This window comes from Salvelinus fontinalis, chromosome 29 (assembly GCF_029448725.1).
Source record: "Salvelinus fontinalis isolate EN_2023a chromosome 29, ASM2944872v1, whole genome shotgun sequence".
NCBI classification, from domain to species: Eukaryota; Metazoa; Chordata; class Actinopteri; order Salmoniformes; family Salmonidae; genus Salvelinus; species Salvelinus fontinalis.
This window is the reverse complement of record NC_074693.1, coordinates 5459260-5478587: the sequence shown is the minus strand read 5'-3', so window position 1 is coordinate 5478587 and position 19328 is coordinate 5459260. Positions and strand designations below refer to the sequence as shown.

At 44.9% G+C, this 19328-nt stretch overlaps 1 protein-coding gene across 2 annotated transcripts in view; it reads right to left on the bottom strand.

The window, feature by feature from the left end:
* The window catches only part of LOC129827342 (FERM and PDZ domain-containing protein 3-like), a 340309-nt gene extending 335142 nt beyond the window's left edge, over positions 1–5167 (bottom strand). For both annotated transcript variants that reach the window (XM_055888100.1, XM_055888101.1), the window contains exon 1: positions 4610–5167. The gene's annotated coding sequence lies outside the window, so the exon portion shown is untranslated. The remainder of the gene's footprint in view (positions 1–4609) is intronic.
* Between the last annotated feature and the right edge of the window lie 14161 nt (positions 5168–19328).

Below are 19328 nucleotides of genomic sequence, written 5' to 3'. Positions count from 1 at the left end.
GCTTGGCTCAGCCCTAGACCAGAAGCTGTGAAATATGTCTCCACCAACCCTGCCAGTCATACCCACTCTGTAGTCTCCCCAAAGCATTAACACTTCAGCATAATCCATCTTTTAAACTTCCATTCCATAAAGCACGGCCAAAAAACAACTCCTCAGCCAGCAGAACAAAAACATTACTCTATATACATTTGTTTCAGCCGGCTAAGGGAAGGTAAACCCAGAGATATAAAGTAGTACTAGCCAGTATACAGTAGTATTAGCCAGTATACAGTAGTATTAGCCAGTATACAGTAGTATCAGCCAGCTACGGGAAGGTAAACACAGAGATATGCAGTAGTATTAGACAGTATACAGTAGTATCAGCCAGCTACGGGAAGGTAACCACAGAGATATACAGTAGTTTTAGCCAGTATACAGTAGTATCAGCCAGCTATGGGAAGGTAACCATAGAGATATACAGTAGTATCAGCCAGCTATGGGAAGGTAACCATAGAGATATACAGTAGTATTAGCCAGTATACAGTAGTATCAGCCAGCTATGGGAAGGTAACCATAGAGATATACAGTAGTATCAGCCAGCTACGGGAAGGTAACCATAGAGATATACAGTAGTATCAGCCAGCTACGGGAAGGTAACCACAGAGATATACAGTAGTATCAGCCAGCTACGGGAAGGTAACCAGAGAGATATACAGTAGTATCAGCCAGCTACGGGAAGGTAACCACAGAGACATACAGTAGTATTAGCCAGTATACAGTAGTATCAGCCAGCTATGGGAAGGTAACCACAGAGATATACAGTAGTTTTAGCCAGTATACAGTAGTATCAGCCAGCTATGGGAAGGTAACCACAGAGATATACAGTAGTTTTAGCCAGTATACAGTAGTATCAGCCAGCTATGGGAAGGTAACCATAGAGATATACAGTAGTATCAGCCAGCTACGGGAAGGTAACCATAGAGATATACAGTAGTATCAGCCAGCTATGGAAAGGTAACCACAGAGATATACAGTAGTATTAGCCAGTATACAGTAGTATCAGCCAGCTATGGGAAGGTAACCATAGAGATATACAGTAGTATCAGCCAGCTACGGGAAGGTAACCACAGAGATATACAGTAGTTTTAGCCAGTATACAGTAGTATCAGCCAGCTATGGGAAGGTAACCACAGAGATATACAGTAGTATCAGCCAGCTATGGGAAGGTAACCACAGAGATATACAGTAGAATTAGCCAGTATACAGTAGTATCAGCCAGCTACGGGAAGGTAACCACAGAGATATACAGTAGTATCAGCCAGCTACGGGAAGGTAACCACAGAGATATACAGTAGTATCAGCCAGCTACGGGAAGGTAACCACAGAGATATACAGTAGTATCAGCCAGCTATGGGAAGGTAACCACAGAGATAAACAGTAGTATTAGCCAGTATACAGTAGTATCAGCCAGCTATGGGAAGGTAACCATAGAGATATACAGTAGTATCAGCCAGCTACGGGAAGGTAACCACAGAGATATACAGTAGTATCAGCCAGCTATGGGAAGGTAACCACAGAGATATACAGTAGTATCAGCCAGCTATGGGAAGGTAACCACAGAGATAAACAGTAGTATTAGCCAGTATACAGTAGTATCAGCCAGCTATGGGAAGGTAACCATAGAGATATACAGTAGTATCAGCCAGCTATGGGAAGGTAACCACAGAGATATACAGTAGTATCAGCCAGCTATGGGAAGGTAACCACAGAGATATACAGTAGTATCAGCCAGCTATGGGAAGGTAACCACAGAGATAAACAGTAGTATTAGCCAGTATACAGTAGTATCAGCCAGCTATGGGAAGGTAACCATAGAGATATACAGTAGTATCAGCCAGCTATGGGAAGGTAACCACAGAGATATACAGTAGTATCAGCCAGCTATGGGAAGGTAACCACAGAGATATACAGTAGTATCAGCCAGCTATGAAAAGGTAACCACAGAGATATACAGTAGTATCAGCCAGTATACAGTAGTATCAGCCAGCTATGGGAAGGTAACCATAGAGATATACAGTAGTATTAGCCAGTATACAGTAGTATCAGCCAGCTATGGGAAGGTAACCATAGAGATATACAGTAGTATCAGCCAGTATACAGTAGTATCAGCCAGCTATGGGAAGGTAACCACAGAGATATACAGTAGTATTAGCCAGTATACAGTAGTATCAGCCAGCTATGGGAAGGTAACCATAGAGATATACAGTAGTATCAGCCAGCTATGGGAAGGTAACCACAGAGATATACAGTAGTATCAGCCAGCTATGGGAAGGTAACCACAGAGATATACAGTAGTATCAGCCAGCTATGGGAAGGTAACCACAGAGATATACAGTAGTATCAGCCAGCTACGGGAAGGTAACCACAGAGATATACAGTAGTATTAGCCAGTATACAGTAGTATCAGCCAGCTATGGGAAGGTAACCACAGAGATATACAGTAGTATCAGCCAGCTATGGGAAGGTAACCACAGAGATATACAGTAGTATCAGCCAGCTATGGGAAGGTAACCACAGAGATATACAGTAGTATTAGCCAGTATACAGTAGTATCAGCCAGCTATGGGAAGGTAACCACAGAGATATACAGTAGTATCAGCCAGCTATGGGAAGGTAACCACAGAGATATACAGTAGCATCAGCCAGCTATGGGAAGGTAACCCCAGAGATATACAGTAGTATCAGCCAGCTATGGGAAGGTAACCACAGAGATATACAGTAGTATTAGCCAGTATACAGTAGTATCAGCCAGCTACGGGAAGGTAACCACAGAGATATACAGTAGTATTAGCCAGCTATGGGAAGGTAACCACAGAAATCTACAGTAGTATCAGCCAGTATACAGTAGTATCAGCCAGTATACAGTAGTATCAGCCAGTATACAGTAGTATCAGCCAGTATACAGTAGTATCAGCCAGTATACAGTAGTATCAGCCAGCTATGGGAAGGTAACCACAGAGATATACAGTAGTATCAGCCAGCTATGGGAAGGTAACCACAGAGATATACAGTAGTATTAGCCAGTATACAGTAGTATCAGCCAGCTATGGGAAGGTAACCACAGAGATATACAGTAGTATCAGCCAGCTATGGGAAGGTAACCACAGAAATATACAGTAGTATTAGCCAGTATACAGTAGTATCAGCCAGCTACGGGAAGGTAACCACAGAGATATACAGTGCATTCGGAAAGTATTCAGTTTTCCCACGTTTTGTTACGTTGCAACCGTCATCTAAAATTGACTAACTATATTTTTGTCGTCATCAATCTACACACAATACCCCATAACGACAGAGCGAAAATAGGTTTTTATATTTTTTTGCAAATGTATTAAAAATATAAACAGATACCTTAGTAACAACCACCAAGACTCTTCCTAGAGCTGTTCGCCCGGCTAAACTGAGCAATCGGGGGAGAAGGGCCTTGGTTTGGGAGGTGACCAAGAACCCGACGGTCACTCTGACAGAGCTCCAGAGTTCCTCTGTGGAGAAGGGAGAACCTTCCAGAAGGACAACCATCTCTGCAGCACTCCACCAATCAGGTCTTTATGGTAGAGTGGCCAGACGGAAGGCACTCCTCAGTAAAAGGCACATGACAGCCCGCTTGGAGTTTGCCAAAAGGCACCTAAAGATTCTCAGACCATGAGAAGCAAAGATTATCTGGTCTGATGAAACCAAGATTGAACTCTTTGTCCTGAATGCCAAGAGCCATCACGTCTGGAGGACACCTGGCACCATTCCTACGGTGAAGCACGGTGGTGGCAGCATCATGCTGTGGGGATGTTTTTCAGCGGCAGGAAATGGGAGACTTGACAGGGTTGAGAGAAAGCTATGGGAAGGTAACTATGGGAAGGTAACCACAGAGATATACAGTAGCATTAGCCAGTATACTGTAGCATACCTATGGATTGTTAAAAGACACTCCTCAGAGAGAAGGAGAGGTTTGAGGAGCTGCAGTTCACTGCTTAGATACGCCACTGGGTCTCATTCGTATTGTGACTGAGATTGGTGGACTCATGCTCTCTTGCTCCCTCTCTCTTTCTATATTTCTCTCTCTCTCACTGTTTCCCACCCTTACATACTTTATTCTCTCTTCCTATCACTCACCCTGCTCTCTCTCTCTCCTGCTGTCCCTCTATCCCGCTCTCCCTATCTCCCTCTTTCGCTGTCCCTCTCTCTCTCTCGCTGTCCCTCTCTGTCCCTCTCAGTCTCCCTTCATTAGTGACATTTTCCAGACCCTAAAGCACGTCTGATAAATATCAAACCACTTCCGCCTGGAGCAGAGCGGGACAGAGAGTAAGATGGAGCTCTTTAGCCATATTTCCTTTAACAAATTGCCAACCTGCCATGAAATCAATGTCCATGCAGTACAGCCACAAGCACAAACAAGCTGCATTTGAACCAAAAGGGGAAAAACTCATTACTCAACCAAATAGAAAATACCATCATCTTCAATCCCTGCATCTCAGATCCTTAGCATTCACATTTGTACATGTAGTACATGAATACCCTCTCCCTATGGAACGCAGGGTTAGAAAAGCCACTGAACAGATTCAGCTCTCTCTCTTACCTGTCTCTGTGATGGTCTCTCTCTCTCCCGCCGCTGGCTCTAGCCCTCGTCTCTTCTAAACAACCATGCCCTCCTATTTGGGCTTGCCGATGCCAAACGGATCAGACTAGTGTCTGGTTCAGGTTCAGGTAGCGATGTTGGGGGAATCAGGGGGTCCTCCCAGTAAGCTGACCAGCGTAACGGCTCTCCACAGCTCTCCCTCTCTCCCAGGTCATTTCAGCCTTTTGGCAGCATTGACAGTAACATGCAGCGATCAGAGTGTCGTGGGAAGTGACGAGGTGTTTAACAACAGGAAAACCTCCTATACGTTTCAGGCTGCAGCCGGTGGTAAGTGGAGGCTGTGGCTGCTCGGATTAAGGCTCACCACTTGGCCGCTCATGTGGAGTTTCCTCTTGCTCCCGTAGTCTCCCTCTGTGCCGGCTCTGCTCTGCCTGTCTGTCTGCTTGCCTGCCTGTCTCTTACTGAGACCGCTGCTTGTGGCTGCGATGAGTGAGAGAGAGTGCGTGCACCGGAAAGGGAGCAAGAACACAGGGGAGGGAGAGCAGGAAAGGCAGAGAGACACGGAGATAGAAAGAGGGAAAGGGAGATAGAGAGAGGGAGCGGGAGAGAGAGGGAGCGGGAGAGAGAGGGAGCGGGAGATAGAGAGGGAAAGGGAACTATAGCAGGAAAGGGAACTATAGCAGGAAAGGGAGGGAGAGAGAGAGATTGTCTCCTGCTCAATCGACATCAATCAATCAGGAAATGAGTCAGTCATAACCAGAGGTGTGTGTGTAACTCTGTACTTGTAGTATAACTGTGATGTCCCTGTCCACCTTACAGTCCTGGGCAGGCATGCCCATACAGCTAAAAAATGCTTGTTTTGTAATATTTTGTACTTTTACCCCTTTTTCGTGATATCCAATTGGTAGTTACAGTCAGAGGCTAAAGGCCGAGAGCCATGTGTCCTCCGAAACATGACCCCGCCAAGCCGCCCTGCTTCTTGACACACTGCTCGCTTAACCCGGAAGCCAGCCGCACCAATGTGTCAAAGGAAACACCATCCAGCTGATGACTGAAGTCAGCTTGCAGGCGCCCGGCCCGCCAAAAGGAGTTGCTAAAGCACGATGTGACAAGGAAATCATGGTCGACCAAACCCTCCCCTTACCCAGACAACGCTTAGCCAATTGTGCACCGCCTCATGGGCCTCCCGGTTACGACCGGCTGTGACACAGCCTGGGATCAAACCTGGGTCTGTAGTGATGCCTCAAGCAGTGTCTTAGACCGCTGCGCCACTACGGAGGCCCTATAATTTGTCCGTGATAAGATTTTAACATGCTACCTATGTGTTGCTAGACGTTTGCGTTACAATTGGTATCAAATGTCTCAAATTACAATTCGGATGATTTGTTACAAAATGCAATTCGTACAACAGGGATCATCAACTGGGTCGGGGGCCAGAACATCATTACCAATCATTTGTAGACTGCAAATTGCCTGCATGGGAATACTTATTAAGAACATATTTCAACATTTAAATCAATAGAAGCTGATTTCCTGGTGTTTTTGCAGTGTTTTATGTCCAACAATTAAAATTCAAAAAAACAAACAAAAAATAAATAAACTGGAGGGGCAAATAAAGTTGGAGATATGAATTCCTAACAGGTGGCTAGTGTAACATATCATACTAATATGAGTGTCCCAGATTTTTGTTTAATATTTTACTTCTAGTCTATGAGACGAGGCTGCTCCCTCTCCCACTGCCCTCTGGAAATATACCTCACACACAGAGGAGAGAAGAGGAGAGGAGAGGAGAGTATGGGAGGGGAGAGCTCCTGCAGTGTGGCAGTCCTCCATAAAGCCTCCAGGCAGGTGGGCCATTTGACTTCAGAGAGAGGAGAGAGATTGGGGGGGAGAGACACAGAGAGAGACACAGAGAGAGAGAGACAGAGAGAGAAAAGGATGGGATCAAATACATTTTAGTAGACAAGTTCAGTGCAGTTCTGTGGCCTATTGTATCATCTCTGTCTGTGTTAGCCAATGATAACGCTTTAGCTCTCACAGACTACTGTTGCCAATAACAATGATTCATACAATAATAAAGGGAAAGATGGACAGAGACACCAGATAAGACGGGGTGAGAGAGAGAGGGAAGAACTAAGGATTGTGATGTAGGGAGAGAGGGAAAGTAGAAGAGAGAGAGAGAGAGAGCGACAGCGAGAGAGAGAGAGAAAGGTGTTTAGTATGCAGCCTGTGCTCCCTGTTCCATCAACACAACAGAATACATCAGATCTCTCTATACATCAGATCTCTATACATCAGATCTCTCTATACATCAGATCTCTATACATCAGATCTCTATACATCAGATCTCTCTATATCAGATCTCTATACATCAGATCTCTCTATATCAGATCTCTATACATCAGATCTCTCTATACATCAGATCTCTCTATACATCAGATCTCTATACATCAGATCTCTCTATATCAGATCTCTTTATATCAGATCTCTATACATCTGATCTCTCTATATCAGATCTCTCTATATATCAGATCTCTTTATAAATCAGATCTCTATACATCAGATCTCTCTATACATCAGATCTCTATATATCAGATCTCTCTATACATCAGATCTCTCTATACCAGATCTCTCTATATATCAGATCTCTATATACATCAGATCTCTATATACACCAGATCTCTATACATCAGATCTCTATACATCAGATCTCTCTATACATCAGATCTCTCTATATCAGATCTCTCTATATCAGATCTCTCTATACATCAGATCTCTCTATATGAGATCTCTCTATATTAGATCTCTCTATATATCAGATCTCTCTATACATCAGATCTCTCTATATCAGATATCTCTATATATCAGATCTCTCTATATCAGATCTCTATATATCAGATCTCTCTATATCAGATCTCTATATATCAGATCTCTCTATACCAGATCTCTCTTTATATCAGATCTCTCTATACATCAGATCTCTCTATATATCAGATCTCTCTATATATCAGATCTCTCTATATATCAGATCTCTCTATATATCAGATCTCTCTATATCAGATCTCTCTATATCAGATCTCTCCCTATCAGATCTCTCTATATATCAGATCTCTCTATACATCAGATGAGACTGAGTAAATTATGCCTTCATGGTTGAATTGCTGCACAAAAAAAACACTACTAAAGGACAACAATAAGAAGAAGAGACTTGCTAAGGGCCAAGAAACATGAGCAATGGACATTAGACTGGTGGAAATCTGTCCTTTGTTCTGATGAGTACAAATTTGCGATTTTTTCTTTGTGAGACGCAGAGTAGGTGAACAGATTATCTCCGCATGTGTGGTTCCCACCGTGAAGCACGGAGGATGAGGTGTGATGGTGTGGTGGTGCTTTGCTGGTGACACTGTCAGTGATTTATTTAGAATTCAAGGCACCCTTAACCAGCATGGCTACCACAGCATTCTGCAGCAATACACCATCCCATCTGGTTTGTGTTTAGTGGGATTATCATTTGTTTTTCAACAGGACAATGACCCAAAACACACCTCCAGGCTGTGTAAAGGCTATTTTACTAAGAAGGAGAGTGATGGAGGGCTGCATCAGATGACCTGGCCTCCACAATCACCTGACCTCAACCCAATTGCGAAGGTTTGGGATGAGTTGGACCACAGAGTGAAGGAAAAGTAGCCAACAAGTGCTCAGCATATGTGGGAACTCTTTCAAGACTTTTGGAAAATCATACCAGGTGAAGCTGGTTGAGAAAATGCCAAGAGTGTGCAAAGCTGTCCTCAAGGCTAAGGGTGGCTACTTTGAAGAATCTCAAATATAAAATATATTTTGATTTGTTTAACACTTTTTGGTGACTACAAGATTCCATAAATTTGCAAACATTTCAAAAAACATGTTTTAGATTTGTCATTATTGGGTATTGTGTGTAGATTGATGAGGGAAAACAGTTCTTTAGTCCATTTTAGAATAAGGCTGTAACGTAACAAAATGTGGAAAGAGGGAAGGGGTCTGAACACTTTCCGAATGCATTGTACGTGTCGATCTAAACATTATGTGTATGTGTGTGTGTCTCAGACAGATGGGATCATGAAGACTAGAAGGCATAGTCACTGGCTGGGCTCCATGACTGCAGACAGAGGGGCACGGACACACAGGGGCACGGACACACAGGGGCACGGACACACAGGAATGGATGCACAGGGGCACACACACAGGGGCACACACAGGGACATACACAGGGGCACACACACAGGGGCACACACAGGGACATACACAGGGGCACACACACAGGGACGGACACACAGGGACACACACACAGGGACACACACACAGGGACGGACACACAGGGACACACACACAGGGACACACACACAGGGACGGACACACAGGGACGGACACAAAGGGACACACACACAGGGACACGCACACAGGGACACACACACAGGGACGGACACACAGGGCACAGACATTTGACTGTATTCCGGGGGATGCCGATGACAGAATATATCATATACTATGTCTGTTGCCATGGACACTGTTTTAATGTGCGTTATTCTAGTCCTCCTTCGCTTTACTTTACTCTCATAGGGTTAGCATATATGTGTGTGTGTGTGTGTGTATGTGTGTGTGTGTGTGTGTTAACGTGTTTCTGAACATAATATGTCTGTTTGTGCCTCAGATAGACAGAAGGGGTCATTTAGTGTATTCCCACATACTCTCTGGCTGGGCCCTGACCACACACACACACACACACACACACACACACACACACACACACACACACACACACACACACACACACACACACACACACACACACACACACACACACACACACACACACACACACACACACACACACACACACACACACACACAGTCTGTCCTGCAGCCCAGCCTTGAGGTGACGTGAATGGCTTAATGGCCCTCCTCACACACACCCACATCCACGATCTCTCCATATTCCGTATTCTGTGCATCATATACTGAACAAACATATCAACGCAACATGCAACAATTTCAGAGATTTACTGAGTTACAGTTTATATAAAGAAATCAGTCAATGGAAATAAATTCTTTAGGCCCTAATCTATGGATTTCACTTGACTGGGCAGGGGCGCAGCCATGGGTGGGCCTTGGAGGGCATAGGCCCACCCACTTGGCAGCCAGACCCATCCACTGGGGAGCCAGGCCCAGCCAATCAGAATTAGTTTTTCACAACGACAGGGCTTTATTACAGACAGAAATACTCCTCAGCACCCCCCGCCCGATGATGCCTCAGGTGAAGAAGCTGGATTTGGAGGTCCTGGGCTAGAGTGTTTACACATGGTTTGCGTACTGCCAAATTCTCTAAAACGACGATAGGGAGAAAGATTATGGTAGAGAAAATAACGTTACATTTTCTGGCAACAGCTTTGGTGGACATTCCTGCAGTCAGCATGCCAATTGCACGCTTCCTCAAAGCTTGAGACATTTGAGACATCTGTGGCATTGTGTTGCATGACAAATCTGCACATTTTAAAGTGGCCTTTTATTGTCCCAGCACAAGGTGCACCTGTGTGATGATTGTGATGTTTAATCAACTTCTTGATATGCCACACCTGTGAGGTGGATGATTTGTCTTGGCTAAGGAGAAATGGTCATGCATCCAATAGAATAGGTCAACGTTTGTACTATGGGGGATGTAAGTTTGACATAAGCTAGTGCTTTTGCTGTCATTAGGCCTACTCATCTTGTTGGCTGACGAAAAGTAAATGTGGACAGTTCTAACTCCTTCAATATGTGCCTCAGAATTCGATACGAGGGATGTGATCAGTTGCGTCTCTAATGTGTTTGTCTTCACTTGTAGCCAGTGAGAAGGACTGATCACGTGACGCCATTGGCTAATAAAAATGTAGATATCTGAGAGAGCCATGTGAGTGAGAGGTGCTTCAGAGCATGGCAGCCGGGAGAAGGGAATTATAATGATTATATTCAGCCCAAGGGCACAACGGCCACAAAAGCCATTAATTCTTTAGGGGGAATTATGGCCCCACAAGGTGGATGCTGCCGGGAAATTCGAGGCCTGGTTTGAAAATTATGAAGTGCTTGTCAAATTGTGGATGAGAGACTGATGAAGTGTGTGCAGCCTGCACAATAAACAAATTAGAGCTAATGCCTTTCATGAAATGTTGTTTCAAATCATCATTAGAGCCGCATCATGCAGCCTTAGAATGTATAAAAAATCAAAACATATATGCCAATGTTCGTATCACAACTAAAGTTGCATAAATAACTCGAATTGAAGCATATAGGAGGACCTGTTTCTTTGTTAACCGCTCAACAAGGAACATCTGCATGTGAGCACTCCTTCAAGTCATTTGGAGAAAATATCCTTTCTATTTTATTCAGCTTTGTTCAATTGTATTCTTCATACTATAATATAATAACAATGCCATGGTATTCTAAGCAAATCTTGTCTGTTAAATGAACAATGGTAGTCCACAGTCATATGGCATAGCCATATCAGGGCTGAACATAAGGACAACTTAGAGTATGCTATTCTTCTGAAATAGACTACATTTTCTTTAGACCTGTCTAAAATATGATGGTGCATCAGTGGCTTGTAGGATATGCGTGGAAGTCAGATGCCAAACGTGTTTATGTTAATTAATGGTAAATTGCCATGAGACCGGCAGTTATTTGCTTGACAATCACCAGCTGACAAAATGTAATGACCGCCACAGCCCAAGGCAGAAGTCAGCTCATCTGACAACAGGCCTGTAATCAACTATCAGATTAGTTTGTAGGAAAAAGCTAGAAAAGAGAAAGAACCAGAGATATAGATAGTCAGTGAGTTAGAAGAGACTGTAGTGTGAGTGGGAGAGGTAGAGATAGTCAGTGAGGTAGGAGAGTGTAGACTGTGAGGGGTAGAGGTAGAGATAGTCAGTGAGTTAGAGGAGCCTGTAGTGTGAGTGGGAGAGGTAGAGATAGTCAGTGAGGTAGGAGAGTGTAGACTGTGAGGGGTAGAGGTAGAGATATCCAGTGAGTTAGTTGAGACTGTAGAGTTGAGGGGTAGAGGTAGAGATAGTCAGTGAGTTAGAGGAGACTGTAGAGTGAGGGGTAGAGGTAGAGATAGTCAGTGAGTTAGTTGAGACTGTAGAGTGAGGGGTAGAGGTAGAGATAGTCAGTGAGTTAGTTGAGACTGTAGTGTGAGGGGTAGAGGTAGAGATAGTCAGTGAGTTAGTTGAGACTGTAGTGTGAGGGGTAGAGGTAGAGATATCCAGTGAGTTAGTTGAGACTGTAGAGTGAGGGGTAGAGGTAGAGATAGTCGGTGAGTTAGTTGAGACTGTAGTGTGAGGGGTAGAGGTAGAGATAGTCAGTGAGTTAGTTGAGACTGTAGTGTGATGGGTAGAGGTAGAGATAGTCCGTGTGTTAGAAGAGACTGTAGAGTTGAGGGGTAGAGGTAGAGATAGTGAGTTAAAGCAGCCTGTGGAGAGTTGAGGGGTAGAGGTAGAGATAATGAGTTAAAGCAGACTGTGGAGAGTTGAGGGGTAGAGGTAGAGATATTAAAGCAGACTGTAGAGTTGAGGGGTAGAGGTAGAGATAATGAGTTAAAGCAGCATGTGGAGAGTTGAGGGGTAGAGGTAGAGATATTAAAGCAGACTGTAGAGTTGAGGGGTAGAGGTAGAGATAATGAGTTAAAGCAGACTGTGGAGAGTGTGAGGGGTAGAGGTAGAGATAATGAGTTAAAGCAGACTGTAGAGTTGAGGGGTAGAGGTAGAGATAATGAGTTAAAGCAGACTGTGGGGAGTGTGAGGGGTAGAGGTAGAGATAATGAGTTAAAGCAGACTGTGGAGAGTGTGAGGGGTAGAGGTAGAGATATTAATGCAGACTGTGGAGAGTGTGAGGGGTAGAGGTAGAGATAATGAGTTAAAGCAGACTGTGGAGAGTGTGAGGGGTAGATGTAGAGATATTAAAGCAGACTGTGGAGAGTGTGAGGGGTAGAGGTAGAGATAATGAGTTAAAGCAGACTGTGGAGAGTGTGAATGGTGTTTATCTGAGAGGAAAACAGAAAAGGGTTTGATATCGGCAGAGCCCTAACAGATGGTAATTCCTTCTCAACACTGGCTGGAAGATCGCGGCATTACTAATTGCCTACGCAACCTCAAACACACATGAATTAAGATATACATACACATATTATGAACCATGCAAACACACATATCCTCAGGCCCTGGTCAAAAGTAGTACACTACATATCCTCAGGCCCTGGTCAAAAGTAGTACACTACATATCCTCAGGCCCTGGTCAAAAGTAGTGCACTACATATCCTCAGGCCCTGGTCAAAAGTAGTGCACTACATATCCTCAGGCCCTGGTCAAATGTAGTACACTACATATCCTCAGGCCCTAGTCAAAAGTTGTACACTACATATCCTCAGGCCCTGGTCAAAAGTAGTACACTACATATCTTCAGGCCCTGGTCAAAAGTAGTACACTACATATCCTCAGGCCCTGGTCAAAAGTAGTGCACTACATATCCTCAGGCCCTGGTCAAAAATAGTACACTACATATCCTCAGGCCCTGGTCAAAAGTAGTACACTACATATCCTCAGGCCCTGGTCAAAAGTAGTGCACTACATATCCTCAGGCCCTGGTCAAAAGTAGTGCACTACATATCCTCAGGCCCTGGTCAAAAGTAGTGCACTACATATCCTCAGGCCCTGGTCAAATGTAGTACACTACATATCCTCAGGCCCTAGTCAAAAGTTGTACACTACATATCCTCAGGCCCTGGTCAAAAGTAGTACACTACATATCTTCAGGCCCTGGTCAAAAGTAGTACACTACATATCCTCAGGCCCTGGTCAAAAGTAGTGCACTACATATCCTCAGGCCCTGGTCAAAAATAGTACACTACATATCCTCAGGCCCTGGTCAAAAGTAGTACACTACATATCCTCAGGCCCTGGTCAAAAGTAGTACACTACATATCCTCAGGCCCTGGTCAAAAGTAGTGCACTACATATCCTCAGGCCCTGGTCAAAAGTAGTGCACTACATATCCTCAGGCCCTGGTCAAATGTAGTACACTACATATCCTCAGGTCCTGGTCAAATGTAGTACACTACATATCCTCAGGCCCTAGTCAAAAGTAGTACACTACATATCCTCAGGCCCTGGTCAAAAGTAGTACACTACATATCTTCAGGCCCTGGTCAAAAGTAGTGCACTACATATCCTCAGGCCCTGGTCAAAAGTAGTGCACTACATAGGGAATGGAGTGCCATTTGGGATGCATCCGGAGACCCACTATACTGAAAAGACTTTGATCTTTAAATTGATGCAATAGATGTCGACTGGTTACTGTCCCACTGATCCCTCTGTCTGATCTACGTGGTTGTATAAAGGTTAACTGGTTTGTCACGCTCGCTATCCTCAAACTCCCTGTCATAAATCAACCAAGGCACAGCGTGCATGTCGTTCCACATCTTTTAATCGGAGTGAAAAACTTAACCAACAAAACAAACAGGTAAACAGCAAAGAACGTGACGCAACCGAGATGCACACAAACACACACGGAGAAATAATAATTACCCACACATTAGGTGGGAAAAAAGGCTGCCTAAGTAAGATTCTCAATCAGAGACAACGATAGACAGCTGTCCCTGATTGAGAACCAAACCCGGCCAAAACATAGAAATACAGAAACCTAGAAAACATAGAATGCCCACCCCACATCACACCCTGACCTAACCAAATAGAGACATAAAACGGCTCTCTAAGGTCAGAGCGTGACATGGTTACTATCCCAGTGTCTGATTCCTGTGGTTGTATAGAGGTTAACTGGTTACTATCCCAGTGTCTGATCTCTGTGGTTGTATAGAGGTTAACTGGTTACTATCCCAGTGTCTGATCTCTGTGGTTGTATAGAGGTTAACTGGTTACTATCCCACTGTCTGATCTCTGTGGTTGTATAGAGGTTAACTGGTTACTATCCCACTGTCTGATCTCTGTGGTTGTATAGAGGTTAACTGGTTACTATCCCAGTGTCTGATCTCTGTGGTTGTATAGAGGTTAACTGGTTACTATCCCACTGTCTGATTCCTGTGGTTGTGTAGAGGTTAACTGGGTAAATTACTATCCCACTGTCTGATTCCTGTGGTTGTGTAGCGGTTAACTTTACTATCCCAGTGTCTGATTCCTGTGGTTGTGTAGAGGTTAACTAGTTACCTGGTTTACTATCCCACTGTCTGATTCCTGTGGTTGTGTAGAGATTGGATGGAGAGGACAGAACACACATGAATGCTTGCACACACACACACACACACACACACACACACACACACACACACACACACACACACACACACACACACACACACACACACACACACACACACACACACACACACACACACACACACACACACACACACACACACACACACACACACACACACACACACACACTCCCCTTTCCTCCATCCCCCCTCTCTCCCCCCTCCTCTGGCATTGAAAGGCTTGGTCAAATGTCAGGGTGGGCAGGGCTAGGGTTAGAGGGCTTATCTGGTTTCATGAATGGTTGAGCAATGAAATCAGCATGACAAATGAGGCTGTTAAAATACCAACTTGACCCACGGCTGAACAGCACGACCCCAACCAGAGTCCCTAATCAGGAATTGATTGGCTGTTATATTATACACCAAGGTTAAGTCCCCAAATGACACCTCATTCACTATTTAGTGCACTATTTTTGACCAGGGCCATTTGGGACACCCAACAACACCGACTGAGGAGAACAAATATAAATATACAAGGTGATTGTCACGCTGGTATAAAGGGATCGGGAGACAGGAGCAGGAATGCGTAATAGGGTTTTTTATTTTCCCAAATTACAGCGTGCCGTGTAAAGGCAGGGGGACGAAGACAAAACAAACACGTAACAAAACACAGGGTTGAAATCCAAAACAAAAGAGTGTGGAGTACCTTGAATAAATACACCGGGACGAGACCCGTAACATACACTTACAGAATGATACCACACAGGACAAGACCCGTAACATACACTTACAGAATGATACCACACAGGACGAGACCCGTAACATACACTTACAGAATGATACCACACGGGATGAGACCCGTAACATACACTTACAGAATGATACCACACAGGACGAGACCCGTAACATACACTTACAGAATGATACCACACGGGACGAGACCCGTAACATACACTTACAGAATGATACCACACGGGACGAGACCCGTAACATACACTTGCAGAATGATACCACACGGGACGAGACCCGTAACATACACTTACAGAATGATACCACACGGGACGAGACCCGTAACATACACTTAGAGAATGATACCACACGGGATGAGACCCGTAACATACACTTACAGAATGATACCACACGGGACGAGACCCGTAACATACACTTACAGAATGATACCACACGGGACAAGACCCGTAACATACACTTACAGAATGATACCACACGGGACGAGACCCGTAACATACACTTACAGAATGATACCACACGGGACGAGACCCGTAACATACACTTACAGAATGATACCACACGGGACGAGACCCGTAACATACACTTACAGAATGATACCACACAGGACGAGACCCGTAACATACACTTACAGAATGATACCACACGGGACGAGACACGTAACATACACTTACAGAATGATACCACACGGGACGAGACCCGTAACATACACTTACAGAATGATACCACACGGGAGGAGACCCGTGACATACACTTGCAGAATGATACCACACGGGACGAGACCCGTAACACACACTTACAGAATGATACCACACGGGATGAGACCCGTAACATACACTTAGAGAATGATACCACACGGGATGAGACCCGTAACATACACTTACAGAATGATACCACACGGGACGAGACCCGTAACATACACTTACAGAATGATACCACACGGGACGAGACCCGTAACATACACTTACAGAATGATACCACACGGGACGAGACCCGTAACATACACTTACAGAATGATACCACACGGGACGAGACCCGTAACATACACTTACAGAATGATACCACACGGGACGAGACCCGTAACATACACTTACAGAATGACACCACACGGGACGAGACCCGTAACATACACTTACAGAATGATACCACACGGGACGAGACCCGTAACATACACTTACAGAATGATACCACACGGGACGAGACCCGTAAAATACACTTACAGAATGATACCACACGGGACGAGACCCGTAACATACACTTACAGAATGATACCACACGGGACGAGACCCGTAACATACACTTAGAGAATGATACCACACGGGACGAGACCCGTAACATACACTTAGAGAATGATACCACACGGGACGAGACCCGTAACATACACTTACAGAATGATACCACACGGGACGAGACCCGTAACATACACTTACAGAATGATACCACACGGGATGAGACCCGTAACATACACTTACAGAATGATACCACACGGGACGAGACCCGTAACATACACTTACAGAATGATACCACACGGGACGAGACCCGTAACATACACTTACAGAATGATACCACACGGGACGAGACCCGTAACATACACTTACAGAATGATACCACACGGGACGAGACCCGTAACATACACTTACAGAATGATACCACACGGGACGAGACCCGTAACATACACTTAGAGAATGATACCACACGGGACGAGACCCGTAACATACACTTACAGAATGATACCACACGGGACGAGACCCGTAACATACACTTACAGAATGATACCACACGGGACGAGACCCGTAACATACACTTACAGAATGACACCACACGGGACGAGACCCGTAACATACACTTACAGAATGATACCACACGGGACGAGACCCGTAACATACACTTACAGAATGATACCACACGGGACGAGACCCGTAAAATACACTTACAGAATGATACCACACGGGACGAGACCCGTAACATACACTTACAGAATGATACCACACGGGACGAGACCCGTAACATACACTTAGAGAATGATACCACACGGGACGAGACCCGTAACATACACTTAGAGAATGATACCACACGGGACGAGACCCGTAACATACACTTAGAGAATGATACCACACGGGACGAGACCCGTAACATACACTTACAGAATGATACCACACGGGACGAGACCCGTAACATACACTTACAGAATGATACCACACGGGATGAGACCCGTAACATACACTTACAGAATGATACCACACGGGACGAGACCCGTAACATACACTTACAGAATGATACCACACGGGACGAGACCCGTAACATACACTTACAGAATGATACCACACGGGACGAGACCCGTAACATACACTTACAGAATGATACCACACGGGACGAGACCCGTAACATACACTTACAGAATGATACCACACGGGACGAGACCCGTAACATACACTTAGAGAATGATACCACACGGGACGAGACCCGTAACATACACTTACAGAATGATACCACACGGGACGAGACCCGTAACATACACTTACAGAATGATACCACACGGGACGAGACCCGTAACATACACTTACAGAATGATACCACACGGGACGAGACCCGTAACATACACTTAGAGAATGATACCACACGGGACGAGACCCGTAACATACACTTACAGAATGATACCACACGGGACGAGACCCGTAACATACACTTAGAGAATGATACTACACGGGACGAGACCCGTAACATACACTTAGAGAATGATACCACACGGGACGAGACCCGTAACATACACTTAGAGAATGATACCACACGGGACGAGACCCGTAACATACACTTACAGAATGATACCACACGGGACGAGACCCGTAACATACACTTACAGAATGATACCACACGGGACGAGACCCGTAACATACACTTACAGAATGATACCACACGGGACGAGACCCGTAACATACACTTAGAGAATGATACCACACGGGACGAGACCCGTAACATACACTTAGAGAATTATACCACACGGGACGAGACCCGTAACATACACTTACAGAATGATACCACACGGGACGAGACCCGTAACATACACTTGCAGAATGATACCACACGGGACGAGACCCGTAACATACACTTACAGAATGATACCACACGGGACGAGACCCGTAACATACACTTAGAGAATGATACCACACGGGACGAGACCCGTAACATACACTTAGAGAATGATACCACACGGGACGAGACCCGTAACATACACTTAGAGAATGATACCACACGGGACGAGACTCGTAACATACACTTAGAGAATGATACCACACGGGACGAGACCCGTAACATACACTTAGAGAATGATACCACACGGAACGAGACCCGTAACATACACTTACAGAATGATACCACACGGGACGAGACCCGTAACACACACTTACAGAATGATACCACACGGAACGAAACCCGTAACATACACTTAGAGAATGATACCACACGGGACGAGACCCGTAACATACACTTAGAGAATGATACCACACGGGACGAGACCCGTAACATACACTTACAGAATGATACCACACGGGACGAGACCCGTAACATACACTTACAGAATGATACCACACGGGACGAGACCCGTAACATACACTTACAGAATGATACCACACGGGACGAGACCCGTAACATACACTTACAGAATGATACCACACGGGACGAGACCCGTAACATACACTTACA